At 45.9% G+C, this 17,739-nt stretch overlaps 1 protein-coding gene across 4 annotated transcripts in view; it reads left to right on the top strand.

Moving 5' to 3' along the window:
* Positions 1-17,739, top strand: part of LOC138268282 (NACHT, LRR and PYD domains-containing protein 12-like) — a 368,481-nt gene that overhangs the window by 60,587 nt on the left and 290,155 nt on the right. Inside the window, exon 2 of one of the 4 annotated variants that reach the window (XM_069217780.1) lies at positions 2,344-2,458. The exons of the other annotated variants lie outside the window; for them this stretch is intronic. The gene's annotated coding sequence lies outside the window, so the exon portion shown is untranslated. The remainder of the gene's footprint in view (positions 1-2,343; positions 2,459-17,739) is intronic. 4 annotated transcript variants of the gene reach the window in all.

The raw sequence follows: 17,739 nt of genomic DNA on the forward strand, positions 1-17,739 counted from the left end.
CCGGGTGAAGATTTCGAAATGCCCAATGAATATGATAGCAGTGAAGAAGAAGGAGTTGACTTAAGTCAAGGTGTAGTTGACCACTTCTTCACCTTAGTGTAAGTTTACCTTTAAGTTTAACTTCTTGTACGTTTACCTTCAAATTGTAACCTCCAATGTCAGAACAACTTGTGATATGGGGAACATATCCATCTGCAGTGGTAATGTGTTAGGAATGGTCAGTAAAGGAAAGTCCAAGGCAAAGATGTTAGTGGATCAGTTTCCCTACATTGAATATTGTGGTAATTGACAGAGATTAACTGTGCTTGTGCTAAGTATGTGTGTCCTCATAACTTTTGAGTCAGATTTAATATGTGAATTAATTAATTTTCACTTGTTATTCTGTTTCAGGGTGCTCCACCATGTCATCTTCATTTGGACATTTCAAAGCTGTGACATTTGTAGTGAAATGTTGCTATTTGAAAGTACAAAGTGAACATGTGTGGATCCTGGGACAGTTACCTGGGATGGCCAAATCTTGTACAGAGACAACTTTGACTCTGATAGTATGGAAGTTCAGAAGATTGTATCAGACCTGTTTTCTGTGTGATGGTGCCACTTAACTTGTGCAAACCACATGTGTATGTCAAGCCCGAGCATACTGTTCTTCCTTCACATTGGCTAAATCTTCAATTTGTGGACAGTGGAGATAGCTGTTCATGTGTCTCCTCCTAGTTGATAGAACTTGTTGTTAGCACACCACTGAATAGTTAATGTTTCATTGCACCAGATACTGCCACAGTGTCCTGTAATGGTCATGTGACCTTAAATGTTACTGCCATGATGTAGTCTATTGGTGTTATTGATCTAGGATTTCTATTGTGAGGACAGGAATTATGGCTCCAACTGAGGTCACGCATCAGTGATAGTTTGCCTACTTAATTTGATCCCATCAAATATTTCCTTTCCTCTATGGTGTCAAGTAGTGGAGCATATAACCCTGAATGGCACAGACTATTGGGGTTAGGCCTGTTTATTGAAACCCAGGTTTAATTTATTTCTTCAAGGATGTGATGTCAGCATATGTATGTTCCAAGTACATTATGATTTGGGTTTTGTTTTCTTTTAATAAATAGGATAACACTTTACCTCTTTGTATTTCAAATTTTCTTTAGCAAATAAATGTTCAGACGACATGACTCATGATGGTTGAAGACAGACTTGACAAATGAAATGCCACAAAAAATCCAACAATAGTCTTTTAGTCTGTGTCCATACCATTTATAAGCATAACACGAGAGAATAGAAATGGCAATCAAAAAATATGGACATGATACGTGGTGGGTGGAAGTGTGGTAATGGAGGCAAAATCAGTTTGGAGTCCAATGTACAAAATACAACTGTTCTCAGAAAAGGTAAATGTGTCCCTCAAATAGTCCACACAGTGAGTGGTAGACACACACTGGAGGAATTTAGGATCTGCGTCTTTTGGAGGTGGTGGTCATGCCATCCTCTCCTGTAGGTCCGGATGACCATCCCCTCTGGGGCGGGGAGGGCACAGGTTCAGGGAGCAGGCTCCTCATGTGGCAGGGCCTCTCTGTCTGTGGCTGGTAGTGGTGTATGTGGCTCAGATGTAGGGGGGGCACAGACAGGGGCAGATGAAAATGGAAAAGCTGTGCAAATATGATGATAGCCCAGTCAAGGAACTCATTTTTTCATTGTGATTGCATAGTTCCAATATGTGCTCCCTCTGCACCTCCTTGATAACCCAGGTCTCTCAAGACTTGGTCAGTGGTGGTCTGGCTGACTAAGATGCCAGTGACCTCACTTTGTTAGCTCACAGATTCCCTCCATTAACCCTTGCCCTCACTAGCCTATACCCTTGAAGCAGTGTGCCCCATCCCGCTGGGTCCTGGCATAACTCGGGATGGTGATAATGTTGTCTCAACAGCAGCCAGGACTGAGGGGCACAGGATTGGTGTGTATCTCCTCAATACGCAGGGAGTAGTGGTGTCCTCAAGCTGAGATGGTATTGCAGCTGTGGTGGGAGGTGTTGGTGTGACTCACTGGAGCTATCTGGCCAGACAGGCCACATGGACCAGCTGGCTCCTGATCATCCGGACTTGCAGCATTGAAGTCCTCACTGAAGGCTTGCTCCTGGGCTGGAGTGGAGGTGGCTTGCCTGGCAGACGGTGGTCCACTGGGTGGGGTGGTTGGACCTGTGAAGGTTGCAGAGAGTATGTAATTAATATACAGTTTGTGCAATTTATGTGTCTTTGTTTACAAATGAGTCAACCTAAAAAAGTAGAAAGACTGATAGACTGATTAGGCCTTTGTGTGATTGTCATTATTTTACACATGCAGCCTAATTTACACAGATGACAACTCCAGTGATGACCTCGTAGAGATGTCCTGCAATGCAAAAGTGTTATTTGAGATTTGTATGTTACGTGTGGCAGACATTCAACCCAGCACAGTGGTGAGTAGATTGGAGTACTGGACCAATCCAAGGCCTGACAGGCTACAAAACATTTAATTCAAAGTGGTTACAATTACAAATGAAACTGTAATAGGTCATTAACTTGTGTGTGGCTAGAACTTCTGTAGAGGATGCCACAACACATTTTAGAAAATCTTGGATTCAAAAGACAATGAATTATGTAAGCATTCTCATTGCTTCATGGTAGCTATGAGAAGGTGTGAACATGGTTGAGGTACACAGCTCATGACATTTTAATCCATAGCATGACATGGTGACTGTCAAATGTACTATGTTTTCAAATGTGTGGATATATGGAAGCAAAAGACGGTGTAACTACATTATATTGCACTATTGTTTTGCAGATCCAAAAACAGGGCATCATAGTAGTTGTAGTCATCTGTTGACACCATAGACCAGGGTTCTGCAAAGTCGGTCCTGGAGAGCCAGGTCCATGCCAGATTATTAGCATATCCATATTTAGAAAAAAGATGTTCCAGTAATCTACAGTTTTCTCTCCAGGACCGACTTTGCAGAACCTTGCCATAGACAGTGCTTGTTTGAAAAATAAGTTACACAGATCAATTTCAGTGACTATAGTGGAGTTGAACACACATTTGCAACATGTACAATCATAAGGGTATGATACGAATAGGAGAAAAAAAAACTGCAAAACAATACACGTTCCTGTGCAAATGGATGTAATTTTGGACCTGTTTTTGAGAGAACAGCAACATACCAATGCAAGCGATGATCCATGGGGAGCAACACACAGCCTGGCTATACATATTGCACATTGTTAAAAGGAGAGCTGCAAACGTTTAAAAAAAAAAAAAAAAAATCAAAAAAAAAAAAATATATATATATATATATATATATACATACATGTATATATATATATATATATTTTTTTTTTAATCAATTTTTGCAGGTCGATAAAGAGAAAAATATGAATTCAAAAATATATCAGTTGAAATCAATATACAAATGAATCCATGAAAGACAATAATGCAATGTCCATCGCTGGTAAAAATTAAACAAAATATATGTAGAGCCAACATATATCAATATATTACTATTTCCCCAGAGTAGAGAATACTGTAACCCCTCTTTGTGGGGTTAGGTCACTACTTGCTCCCCAAATACCCTTGAACTTGCGAGTTGCACCGATTTGTTGAGCATACAATTGTTCCTTAATACATACTGTTTGCATTTTGTGCTCCCAAGTCTCGTAAAACAGATGTACAGATGACTCCCACACTTGTACAATGAATGATTTGGCAAATAGGGAGGCAATAAAGAAAACTTGCTTGGAATGGATCAATAAGCTTGTATTGGTAGAAGTACCAACAAGTGCTCCTAAGGAGTCTGGAACATGAGAGATATTCACTTTGGAACGAATCCACTGAAATATTATTTCCCAATATTCCACTAACTCCTGACATGTGAAACATAGATGTAGCCAATCCCCCTGGTTGCACCTGCAATGCAGGCCTTGCCCATAGGCTACTGGGAATGCTTTCTTTATAATGGGCTGGATTATAATAAAGCATCCATTTTGAGAAAAATTAGATTTTCTAACAATTTGCTTTTCTTATTGTTTTATTGGATAGAATATTATAATGCCTCCATGGCTGCGGATCTATTTTACACCCTATTCGCCTTTCGACCTTTGTCAATGAATGTGGAATCATTCTTGCAGAGGTCTGTTGGCACAAGGTCCGATGCCAATTGCCTCTGCCCAACTGGCTTTCTCATACAAAGCCTGGGCAATTGTGGGAGCTAACAGATCTATTATTTTCTCCACTGTCTGCAAAAATGATGAATCTGAAAGTAGGAAAACATAAGATACTCTAAGTTCTCAAAAGTCTGCTCTATACATCAAACATGATGCAAGTAATTGCTATGAAACACTATGTTTTGTTGAGTCAAGTTTAGATGTATCTGTTTTGCTAAGAGTGTTGAAGCATTCTAAATGTCAGGCTTAAGGGCACAGGACTCCATTTGTGATTGTTGAGACATTGCTAAGTGTAATTTACCAGACTCCACTCCTCTTAATGATAACATTGAGTTGTAACTGGGGGCTGGTAGAACCACCACCTGCCCTCTGGGAAACCAGGTGATGCTTGGAGGCCAGTGAACAGACTATCCCCCACAGGTCGTTCCACCTCTTACTAATCTCCTCCTGTGTGTGCAGATGGTTAGCTACAGCATTCAATCTGTCAACTATTCTGGACCACATTTGCCTCCTCTGGTTATGGTTGTAGTTTTTACTTGTGCTTCAAAGAATTGTGGCTCTACTCTTATGATTTCAACCACCATTAAACACAATTCTCCCTCTGAAAAACAGGGATTTCTCCTACCTGCCATAGTAAATTATTGTGAAAAAAAACTAGTGCACAAAAAGATGAATGATAATCCACAAAAATAATATTAACAAAAACTACAGAGGGAGCGAAACAGAAAAGCCTGGCTCCTGTGTGGTAATTTCTGCATCCAAATGGCCTGCTGCAGTGTGATGGCAAAGGATCATGGTCTGAAATGGAGTGTAATTTATAGTGTGTTTTACAGGTGTTCACAATTGTCCAGTATACAATAGGTGTGGGCTGCTAGCATCCAGCCAATGGCCACAGACATAATACTGTACTGAAAGGGTTATACAACAGACTCCTGTGGCCATGGAACTGCTGCTAAAAATACTCCGCCAGCATGACTGTGTGCTCTAGATAGGCTCTGTGGGATCCCACCTTTAAGATGGCAACGGAGGGCCTACTGGCCGGCACTGGAGTCTGTCACATCAGCTGTGGGAGGCAGCTTGCTTGGCGGAGTGGTCTCTGTTGTGGTGGTCTTTGACTCGGCCTCAATACATCTAAATTCCATGAGCAGAATACCGTTTACTTGACGGTCTTTTTGGGTCCATGCCCGACCGCCAACATCAAAATCAGGCTGTTAGTCATCAGCCACTTCTGACTCACCTCAGAGGGTGCGAGTTGGATCGGAATGGGTGGGAGGCTCACATAAGGTAGTCAATCCAGGTCCCCCAAGACAGATCCGCAATCAGATAAAAGGTTTGGCCTTGGGTTTAGTTTAATTGTGTGTGAGTCTACCCAAGAGTATTTAAACTGAATGGATAAACTATTTGGCGGGCAAGTTCTAGCATGAAAGGCAACCATGCTATCTGCTACTTTCCTATCAGTTGAAGAGAGTCGAATTCAGTCAAGATCGGGGTTTCTCCTGGCATGGGAGATCTCTTCCCTAATCACGGATCTACATCCTCTAAAGTGGGGCATCCAATGCGTGACCTTATTTATCAAGGAGTCCTCATCCTTGTGTCTCGGTGCAATGGCAAGTTTTGGGATATTGGATCATGTAGATGTGGCCTGGGGGTTGGGTTTTTGTTGGATTAATTGGGAGCAAAGTACCTTCTATCTGTGGACTTGTGATTTACTACAGGAGGACATACATTTTCGAGGGTCCTACAATTATTACTTTGATGTCAAGTGACATGGCCTAGGAGGGGTTGAATGGTATCTCCGGCTGATCCTCGCCTGAAGTTTTGGGGACCAAGGCAGGGCCAGAAGGGGTCTGGCCCAAGGACCGATTGTCCTTAAAAGTTTCGCAATTAGAGGCACAGTGGGTTGGCCTGTGTTCTAACGTTCAACACAAGTCCTCTTGATTTTTATAGAGGTTTAGAGAGGTGTTGATCTTTGGGAGGTTCCCGGGACTCTCGTTCCATAATTGCGAGGTTCAACCGTTTTGATCTTAGTGGCAGCAGCTAACAGATACTTCACCATATTGGAAAGATGTAGTATCATGGTCTTTAGTCCCCCTGTCTCAGCTCTCATCTCCTTAAGGAGCTCATGGTGATGGTCGTTGGGTGGCTCTGACTGCCCTGTAATCACCCTTTGTTCAGGCAGCTCAGAGATGTCTACAGTGTCTGAAGGTTCTTGCAGGGGCTGGAAGGGATTGCTAGGGGTCATGGTTGGCTCTATCGGGGCCACATGGTGGGGCTGGGTGATTATGAACATCGCTGCTGGGTTAAGGGGTAAAGGGTTTTACCTTGCTGATGGAGGCTGCAACAGTTTTGTTTTTAAATAGATTGGGAACAGTGTGTGCAGTATGCTTGGCTTTCTGTGTTGCTTTCCAGTGGGGCCCCTTAGGCGAGCTGTTGTTGCCAAAATAGATTCGACCTCTTCTATCAAGAGGTCAATCTCATTTAAAGTGCAGTTCCAAGATTTCTTGATCATCTTGGAGTGGGTCTGGGCTCCTGGGGCAGACTCTGTAGCTTTACGCTTTCCTATAGTTCCTGCACAAAGTAGGCAACTCAGAGTAATAAGTACAAATAGAATGACAATATGATGACACAATTGCAATTTAACATAACAGCAACAAAAAGGTTAACCAGGTGATGTTCCATTGCTCTAGTTAAAATGTCCTGATATCTTGAGTATAAAGAATCCTAAAAGTAAGAGGGAGTCCTGGGCCTCACAAAGTCAAAATAAGATGAAAAATGACAGCCTCTATACCACAGGTACTAGGTGAACCAAAAATTGAGCAAACAAGTTGGTAACCATGGTTCATGTAAAAGGATAAAACAGTCACAGGTATGTCAGCAAAGTTATTCATGTGCTCAAATAAGCCCAAAAATGTACCTTCTGTTGTGTGGTCAAGGGGGCAGCCCAGCCTCATGGACGCAGAATGGGCCTGCCTTGGCCCAGGCTTCACCCAAGCATGCAACGTCTCCTGTTGTGTCCCGCTGGAGGTGGCAGGGCACTTTTGAGCATGCAGTGCGGGAAAGCAGCAGCAGCGGATTCTCTCCTGGAGTGAAGGGTTGTGGTACTTGGGGTCCACGAGCTGCAAAATCTCCTGATGTGTACTGCTCTGCGAAAGGTGGCAGGGTGCTTTTGAGCACCCTGAGCGATAAAAGAGCAGCAGTGCCTCCTCTCCTGGGGCGGTGTTGTGGGACTTGGAGTGCAACAGCCGCAAAGTCTCCAAATGTGTCCTGCACTGCAGGAGTTGGCAAGGTGCTTTTGAGTGCATGGTGTGGAAAAACAGCAGCAAGCAGCCTGTCCTCTTCGATGGCGAAGTTTGTTGGACTTGGAGTCCAAGAGTTGCAAATTATCTCATTGTGTCCCACTCCATGGGAGGTTACATCACCTCTACTTCCATCTTTCCTTTCATGTTTCCTTCCTTCTTTTCCTCTTCCTTTTCCTATGATTCTTTTTATCCCATGCCTATCTTTTGTCTCACATCCTTACTTTTTCTTTTGTACCTTTTTATCTCATGCATAGTTGTTCTAGGTCATTTTATCTTGTTCCCATTTCTGTTTCTCAGCACATTGCTTGCAGCCTTCTGTCATGGTATTCTCAAACAGTGTTATCTATTAGCATTTTGTCTGCAGACCTGCCGCCAGAAGAGGCCACAAGTAAATAATTAATGGGTGTCTAGTGGGCTTCTGGTAAGCATCGCTAGACTCGTGTGCATTGTGCTGTTTTCACCGTATTTGTGACTGTTTTCTGTATTCTGTGCCTTGCATTTTTGCGCTTCTTGCCTCCATTTGTGCCTCCATTTGTGCCGCTCTTTGCCCCTTGTGCGCCCCCCGCCGCTTGTCGCTAGACTTGTGTGCACTGTGCCGTTGTTTATCATATTGTGACTGTATTCAGTATTTAGTGCCTTGCTTTTTTGTGCTTTGTGCCTCCAATTGTGCCTTTTTAGTTAACTTTCGCCCCTTGTGCGCTCCCCCTTGCCGTTTTCTCCCTGCCGCTGCCTCCCTGCGGCCCGCCCCCCTCGCGCCCCCATTTGCCACTCCCTCGTGCCTCCCAGCTGCTCCTCCCTCCCTTCTTAATGGCTGGCGCTGCGCGTCGAGGGTGAGCGACCTCTGAACTGATTTCGGTCAAGAGCTTGCACCCCCACGTCGCCAGCACCACCCTGCTGTGCCCGTGTCCCTGACCCTCGCCCACGCTGCTGCTAGCGTGTTCGAGGCCCTCCTCCACCCGCAGGCATCCCCTGCACCTCATCCCTGGTGTCTAGTGGGCTTCTGGTAAGCGTCGCTAGACTCGTGTGCATTGTGCCGTTTTCACCGTATTTGTGACTGTTTTCTGTATTCTGTGCCTTGCTTTTTTGCGCTTCTTGCCTCCATTTGTGCCTCCATTTGTGCCGCTCTTTGCCCCATGTGCGCCCCCCCCCGCCGCTTGTCGCTAGACTCGTGTGCACTGTGCCGTTGTTCATCGTATTGTGACTGTATTCAGTATTTAGTGCCTTGCCTTGCTTTTTTGTGCTTTGTGCCTCCAATTGTGCCTTTTTAGTTAACTTTTGCCCCTTGTGCGCTCCCCGTTACCGTTTTCTCCCTGCTGCTGCTTCCTTGCGGCCCCGCCCCCCTCGTGCCCCCATTCGCCACTCCCGCCCGCCTCCCAGCTGCTCCTCCCTCCCCCCTCCCTTCTTACTGGCTTGCGCTGCGCGTCCGCGCCGGAGGCAAGCCCATCTGTGCCCGTCCACGCCTGGACCGCGCCCAGCGCCACACCCCCCCCCCCCCCCGGTCCGCGCGACCCCCGCACCAACAGATGCCACTACTCGGCCAGCGAACTCATCGCCCTCAACCCTGGCCCCTCCACAACATGCTTCCAGGCCACACCGAAGAACACCAAAGGACCCTTCTCCTGCCGCGCCTGCTACTTCACCTGCAACAGAACAAGGAAACCTGCAACAACCAGCACAAAACACCTCCACTGCATACTCCTCAACACACGCTCCGCACGAAAGCACGCCATCGAGCTCTGGGACCTGCTCGACACAACCGCCCCAGACGTAGCCTTCCTAACTGAAACCTGGTGGAACGACTTCTCAGCACCTGACATCGCCATAGCCATCCCGGACGGTTACAAGATCACCAGAAGAGATCGCCCCAACGGAATAGGAGGAGGAATAGCCATCGCCCACAAATCTACCCTCAAAATCCACACCCACACGGACGACACCCTCAAGACCACCGAACACCTGCACTTCCGGATCCACACTGACCCCAACACTACTCTCAGGGGAACGGTCATCTACCGCCCCCCAGGACCACGAGCACCCTTCAGCGACTCCATCGCCGACCTCACGAGCACCCACGCCCTCGCCTCTACGGACTACATCCTCCTTGGAGACCTCAATTTCCACTTGGAGAACAACAACGACGCCAACACCACAGCCCTGATCGACAACCTCTCCAACCTCGGCCTCAGACAACTGGTCAACACACCCACCCACATCGCCGGCCACACGCTCGATCCGATCTTCTCCGCAAGCAACCACGTCACCTTCAGCCACACCACCGAACTCCACTGGATCGACCACCAGTGCATCCACTTCACATTCAAGAAGCACATCGAACACCACCGCACCCAACTACCACCTCACCGCCGCTGGAGCAAAGTCACCGAAGACCAACTGACCAGCACCCTCGCCCAGAACCCGCCCACCGACTCCACCGACCCAGACACCGCCGCTCTCAACCTACGACAATGGATCAACGACTGCGCCAACACCCTCGCACCTCTCAAAAGGCCCACCGACAACCAAGGAAAGAAAAAAGCCGTCTGGTTCACAGACGAACTCATCACCTCCAAACGCACCTGCCAGAAACTAACGAAGAAATGGCTCCTCGAACGCACACCAGACAGCCTGGCAGCCCACAAGGAAGCCACCCGCAAGCACCACCAGCTAATCCGACTCGCCAAATGCTCCCACTTCACAGAACGCCTGAACAACAACGCACACAACAGCAAAGAACTCTTCTGCATCGTGAAAGAGCTATCCAACCCCTGCGCCAACGCCAACGACATCCCACCCTCCCAAGAACTCTGCGACGCCCGGTCCACCTTCTTCTATCAGAAGATCGCCGACATCCACGACAGCCTCAACACCACGCCGCCACTAGACCCCACCTCCGACAGCTCCACCTACACCAACCGCCTGACCGCCTGGACCCACGTAGATGACTCGGAAACTTGCAAGATCATGAACTCCATCCACAAAGCCGACTCCACCATCGCCCCCCCTACTTCGAAAGATCATCAACTTATCTTTCGAAACAGCAACCTTCCCGGAAAGCTGGAAGCACGCCGAAATCCACGCCCTCCTCAAGAAACCCAAGGCAGACCCCAACGACCTAAAAAACTTCCGCCCAATCTCCCTCCTCCCCTTCCCGTCGAAGGTCATCGAGAAGATCGTCAACGCTCAGCTCACCCACCACCTCGAGGACAATTCCATCCTGGACCCCTCCTAGTACGGTTTCAGACGCAACCACAGCACCGAGACTGCTCTCCTCGCCGCCACAGACGACATCAGACAGCAAATGGACAACGGCGAAACATCAGCCCTCATCCTCCTGTACCTCTCCGCAGCCTTTGACATGGTTTGCCACCACACCCTACTAACACGCCTCCACGAAGCCGGAATACAAGAGAAAGCCCTCCACTGGATCGCCTCTTTCCTCTCCGGCAGAACCCAGAGAGTCCGACTCCCTCCCTTCCGCTCCGAAGCCACCAACATCATCTGCGGCGTACCCCAAGGCTCCTCCCTAAGCCCAACGCTGTTCAACGTCTACATGGCCCCCCTCGCACAACTGGCCCGTCAGCACAACCTCAACATTCTCTCCTACGCCGACGACACCCAGCTCATCCTCTCCCTCACCAAAGACCCACACACCACCAAAGCCAACCTCCACGAGGGAATGAAGTCCATCGCCGAATGGATGAGAAAAAGCCGCCTGAAGTTGAACTCCGACAAGGAAGCCACCCGCAAGCACCACCAGCTAATCCGACTCGCCAAATGCTCCCACTTCACAGAACGCCTGAACAACAACGCACACAACAGCAAAGAACTCTTCTGCATCGTGAAAGAGCTATCCAACCCCTGCGCCAACGCCAACGACATCCCACCCTCCCAAGAACTCTGCGACGCCCGGTCCACCTTCTTCTATCAGAAGATCGCCGACATCCACGACAGCCTCAACACCACGCCGCCACTAGACCCCACCTCCGACAGCTCCACCTACACCAACCGCCTGACCGCCTGGACCCACGTAGATGACTCGGAAACTTGCAAGATCATGAACTCCATCCACAAAGCCGACTCCACCATCGCCCCCCCTACTTCGAAAGATCATCAACTTATCTTTCGAAACAGCAACCTTCCCGGAAAGCTGGAAGCACGCCGAAATCCACGCCCTCCTCAAGAAACCCAAGGCAGACCCCAACGACCTAAAAAACTTCCGCCCAATCTCCCTCCTCCCCTTCCCGTCGAAGGTCATCGAGAAGATCGTCAACGCTCAGCTCACCCACCACCTCGAGGACAATTCCATCCTGGACCCCTCCTAGTACGGTTTCAGACGCAACCACAGCACCGAGACTGCTCTCCTCGCCGCCACAGACGACATCAGACAGCAAATGGACAACGGCGAAACATCAGCCCTCATCCTCCTGGACCTCTCCGCAGCCTTTGACATGGTTTGCCACCACACCCTACTAACACGCCTCCACGAAGCCGGAATACAAGAGAAAGCCCTCCACTGGATCGCCTCTTTCCTCTCCGGCAGAACCCAGAGAGTCCGACTCCCTCCCTTCCGCTCCGAAGCCACCAACATCATCTGCGGCGTACCCCAAGGCTCCTCCCTAAGCCCAACGCTGTTCAACGTCTACATGGCCCCCCTCGCACAACTGGCCCGTCAGCACAACCTCAACATTCTCTCCTACGCCGACGACACCCAGCTCATCCTCTCCCTCACCAAAGACCCACACACCACCAAAGCCAACCTCCACGAGGGAATGAAGTCCATCGCCGAATGGATGAGAAAAAGCCGCCTGAAGTTGAACTCCGACAAGACGGAGGTCCTCATCCTCGGCCTGGGACGACTCCTGGTGGCCCACTGCACTGGGACCCCCTCCAACACCAACCAACCACGCACGCAACCTGGGCTTCGTCCTCGACTCCGCCCTCACCATGTCCAAGCAGGTCAACGCAGTTTCCTCCTCCTGCTACAACACCCTCCGCATGCTCTGTAGAATCTACAAATGGATCCCGATGGAAACCAGAAAAACGGTGACCCAGGCCCTCGTCAGCAGTAGACTAGACTACGGCAACGCACTCTACACAGGCATCCCAGCAAAAGACATCTGCCGCCTCCAACACATCCAAAGCGCCTCCGCCCAACTGGTCTTTGACGTACCCCTCCGATGCCACATCTCCCACCACCTGAAAGACCTCCACTGGCTCCCCGTGGACAAGAGGATCACCTTCAAACTCCTCACCCACGCTCACAAGGCACTCCACAACGCCGGACCAGTCTACCTGAACAACAGACTCAACTTCTACGTCTCCTCCCGCCAACTCCGCTCCACCAACCTCGCCATCACTCCCCGCTTCCAACGCAAGACCTCTGGCGGCAGATCCTTCTCCTATCTCGCCGCCAAGACCTGGAACGCCCTCCCGACCGCCCTGCGACAGACCCAGGACCTTCTCACCTTCAGGAGACTCCTCAAGACCAGGCTCTTCGACCAGTAGCAGCAGCCCCCCGTCAGCGCCTTGAAACTCTAACGGGTACGTAGTGCGCTCTATAAATATTGTGATTGATTGATTGATTGAATTAATAGGGCCCTGTAGCAACCTCCACTTAAGTTGCTATAGTGGGGGGTTCATTATGCCACTGGCCTTCAGCTACACTTCTTCACCCTTTGGTCTGTTGTTGTGCATTCACATTTTTCTTTCACACACTACAACATGCAGCATGGGGCAGTGGTTCAGCCCACTTCCGTCATTGGCTGATTTCACTCTGAGTGACAGCATTATGCTAATGCACAATGTGGTTATACTCATGTTAAGTAGTGCACTGTAGTGCCAGGAATTAAGAAACAAAGTTTCCATTTATTAATATTTGTACGTGTTTTTATGTGTGGGAGCCCACAGCTCCCTGCAGATTTCACTGATTTCTCACCTAAACTTCCTCAGGGCTAGAAAGACATACACAATATGACTAATGAATAAATGTAACTAAATTTTAAAAAGTACAATACCATCACCAAATTCCCAAATTGATTCTGCCTTCAAACTGGATCACTGACAAGAATATCGGAAACAGAAATATCATATGGACACAATATCATGTCAAAAATATTGACAAACAAAATATCAAGAATGTAAGTGCAAATAGGTAAGTATAAATGTAAAATTCTTAACTCCACATCTATACACTTTGAAGATATATATTGTCAAGATACATACATGTGGAGTTGCACATAGTAAAACTTTGCTTACCTATAGAATCTAACCTTCACTATATTTTTGTCCTCGATATTCTTGACACAATATTTTTGTCCACAAAATTTCTGTTTCCGATAATGTGTCTAAATACATGTTGAACCACCTGCTCAACACTCACAAAGTTCTAAAGTCATCATAGGTGAATTTATGTATTAGTTTGAACAAAGTTGATAAGAGTAATTGTATATCCTAATAATAGATCACATTTTGCCTAAAGTTATCCATTATTAGCTCACATTGCTATGTCCTAGCTGTAATTTGTGTGGTAATTAGCAGTGCATGGAGAGGGCGTGTGTTATAGTTACTCGTGATAACTCTAACTATAACTAGTGAGTTTCTATGGTTTGGTACGTTTAAAATATGAGCATAAGTATAACATCCCTTTTACCTTTGTTTTTTTTAGGTGAATTTCTATGTTTTTTTGTAATTCTATTTCCTAACTATAACGTACCTGTAAGATTTGTTTTTTCAGTGAATTTCTAAGGTTTTTTCTAACATAAAGTAATTTTCATTACTATACTTTAACCTAACCACCTCCTTGTATATGTGTATCTACTTGCGGTCACCAGTAAGTAGTAATATTTAGGACCTAGTTTCAATAGAAAAAGCGTTTTTTGCCTTGCCTATACTTTTGACACTGTTTGTCGAATCTTCACGAAATTTTCCAAAAAAGGGTGCCCAAGAATCTTGTTGGGCATGGGAAGTTTTGGGGTGATCTGTCAGCAGGGGCTGAGAAGGGTGGTGGTTACAAAAAGTGATTTTCCCATTTTAATCTCCATAGGAGGTTTGAACACGAGTTCAACCTGAACCGCTGGATGGAATTGCACTGTATTTGGCAGAAAGGTAGCTTTCGGTATGCAGATTACGCTTTTTGCTGTTCGGTGTAAATCTGTACAGCAGTTTGAGAGAAATAAAAGGGAAAACTAATTTGTATATCTAAAGACACGAAGGCTTCACAAATCCTCCTGATCTCGTGCAGAGATCTGATTGGCTGCCAACACTTTAACTAGGAGGTGTTGTAGCCATTATGAATATCGGTTTCAGCCGAGTCTTAAAAAAAAAAAAAAAAAATGAAAAAAGGGAAAAGGGTGTAGGATACCATTACCCTAGCCCCCTAGCCTTGGTGCATGGGCGTGGGAATCTCTGCGAATTTCAGTGTGAATTCAGGAAACAAAACAGCCCCCAGCATCTAAAAATGCTTTGGCCACCAGTGGGCCAGGTCCCGGGGGCTTTATGGGTTAAAAAAAAGGAGGGGGGTGGACAGGGCCCCCATCTATTGTTTTTACAAGTCCCAGGGACCACCACCTCCGCTGGAGTATTTTGAAAAAGTATGGGGGTCCTTGTGGCCCCTGTGCCCATGGGACCACCATCTCCCTGGGGCAACATGCAATACAAATATAAGGGGGGGGTCCTGCGGACCTCCCATGTCCCGGGGACCACTACCTCCCCATGGCTATTTTTAGACAGTATGCTGGGGTGGTGTGCATGGCTCCCCACACCTTGGGGACCACCACCAGCCGGGGCAACAATAAATATAAACATACCAAGGGGTCCTGCAGACCCCCCCTCCATGCCCCGAGGACCATCACCTCTTTGGGGCTACAAAATGAGTTAAAGAAGGGAAATGTCGTGGACCCCCAGGGACCACCACCTCCCCAGGGCAAAGTTAAAAACATGGAGGGGGTCAGTGTGGACCTCCTCTTGGAGCCATGAATGGCCCAGTGGAATGCCACCCCCCCAGGGCCAGCTCCTGCTACCTCCTGAGGTGCTCTCCCTCGGGAGGTAGCTGTTTGCTTTTGGTTGGCGGTAGATAACAGCTCCCGCCAAGCAAAAGCAAATATAATTCCCATAATGGGATGGAAGAGAGAGAGAGAGAGAGATTGCTATTTCAATGGTCTGTCTCTCAATATAAGGACTTCAGAGCGTCACACTAGCAAAATATTGCCTACTAATGTTAGAGTCACGATTTGATGCACAGCAGAACAGTGTCACCTGCAGCCTACTGGTAAAGCTCTAGGACTGTCACTCAGTTGGTTGTGGGTTCAGATCCTGGTATCTCATGGCAGTGTATCTGTTTATTTACTCTTGTTTTGAATGTTAAACACTCCTAGTGATGAAGCATGTAAGTCTTTTCCCATCACAATCTTTGGATTGAATGTCAGAGAGAGGTCTGGACACTGCATAGTAAGGAGTCATCTGTGCCCCTGTGGTTAAAGTCTCAGACCCTCAGACAGAAGGTTGAGGGTTTTAGTCTAGATGTGTCAGTTGTCATTTCTCAGCTTTAAATTATTTTCAACTTCAAATATTTAAGGTACATGCAGAAAGGTGATCTATCTATTTGCACTTCTCACATGCATTTTTTATTTCAATTCGTCAGAACATTTTTTTTGTAAGTGGTGCAGGGTTGTGTGGTTATAGGGGCTTGCCCGCAGGGGCAGGGCGCAGGCCAACCTCTGCGCGGTGGTGGTTGAATTAACATATAATAATTAAAATTACTTTACATTGAAAGAAACATAGAAATTCACAAAAAAAGGTTACAGGGACGTCATAGTTAGGTTCTGAATTTACTCATATAAAACCATAAAAATTCAGCAGTTATAGTTATTTAAAGTAACTGTGACTCGCACCCTAAGGTAACTACAACTCGCGACTTTGCCATGCACTTCTAATTACCCCAGATATTACAGCATTCATAACAACTTTTATAACATCATTAAAATTCTGAATGTAACATTAGCAGTCAAGTTATTGAAGAAAAACTGCATGACGGGGTGCGAGTTATAGTTACCTTAGGGCATGAGCCATAGTTACTTGAAATAACTATAACTGCTGAATTTCTGTGGTTTTGTGCTAGTAGATTCAGAACCTAACTATAACGTCCCTGTAACCTTTGTTTTTTTCCAGTCAAATTATATATATATATATATATATATACATATATATATATATCTAGTGCAATAGTAATACAAATATTTATTTTACATTATATAATATATACGTAAATGTAAAACAAAGAATGTAATGTAAAATAAATATTTTTTATTCATTGTGTTATATTATGTATGTTTATATATGTATATTCATATTAGGTCATTTAAAAAAAATAGAATGTAAATACATATTTGTATTAATTATGTTACGCTTGTACTATTTATGTATATATATATATATGTGTTTTTGTGTTTATATAAGTAGATATTTATATATATTATGAAATATATGTGAAATATATTTAATTCACAATATATTACATTTACATATTAAAATATTTAACATTTTTACTTCAAACTATTTACATTAACAAACAATATTTTGTCTATTTTCGGGCGGTATCAGTGTCAACTATATTTTTACCGATATTTTAGTACTTACCGTTATAAATATAGGAGCACAATATTATGTACAGTATTTTTGACACAATATTTTTGTCAACGATGTTGCTTTCCATGCTATTAAGTCAGTGATCCTTAAAATGGCTGACTTAATTATGTCAGTGTTTTTCTATTTGAGAACAACTGGTATAAACAATACTGAGGGTTCTTGATTTCCCCCTTTATATACCTGCCTCTTCATGGTGTGGTACGAAGAACAACACATTGTGTGCATGGAACGGGCTGAATGGACTGATTACATTTTTATTGGGGCTTGTTTATTGATGATATCTTGTTGATATGGACTGGTTCTACAAAATGATTACTTCAGGTTTCCGCTTACCTGAGTGATAACCCCTACAATTAAAAAATTACTCTGTGTTATGATGCTGAGAAAATTTAGTTTTTGGACATGGACATTTACATTAAGGAGAACAGAATTGAGAGAAGACTACAAAGAAAGGCAACATCATGTAATGCAATACTCCATGCCAGTAGTGTGCACCTCAGTATGAAATTGAATGGTATCCCCCTTTCACCATTCCTATTCCTCCTTGCTATGGAACTGCTGGCAGCTGCCATCTGACAGGATCCAGTTATCTCGGGTGTCTC

Source organism: Pleurodeles waltl, chromosome 12 (genome assembly GCF_031143425.1).
Source record: "Pleurodeles waltl isolate 20211129_DDA chromosome 12, aPleWal1.hap1.20221129, whole genome shotgun sequence".
Classification (NCBI taxonomy): domain Eukaryota; kingdom Metazoa; phylum Chordata; class Amphibia; order Caudata; family Salamandridae; genus Pleurodeles; species Pleurodeles waltl.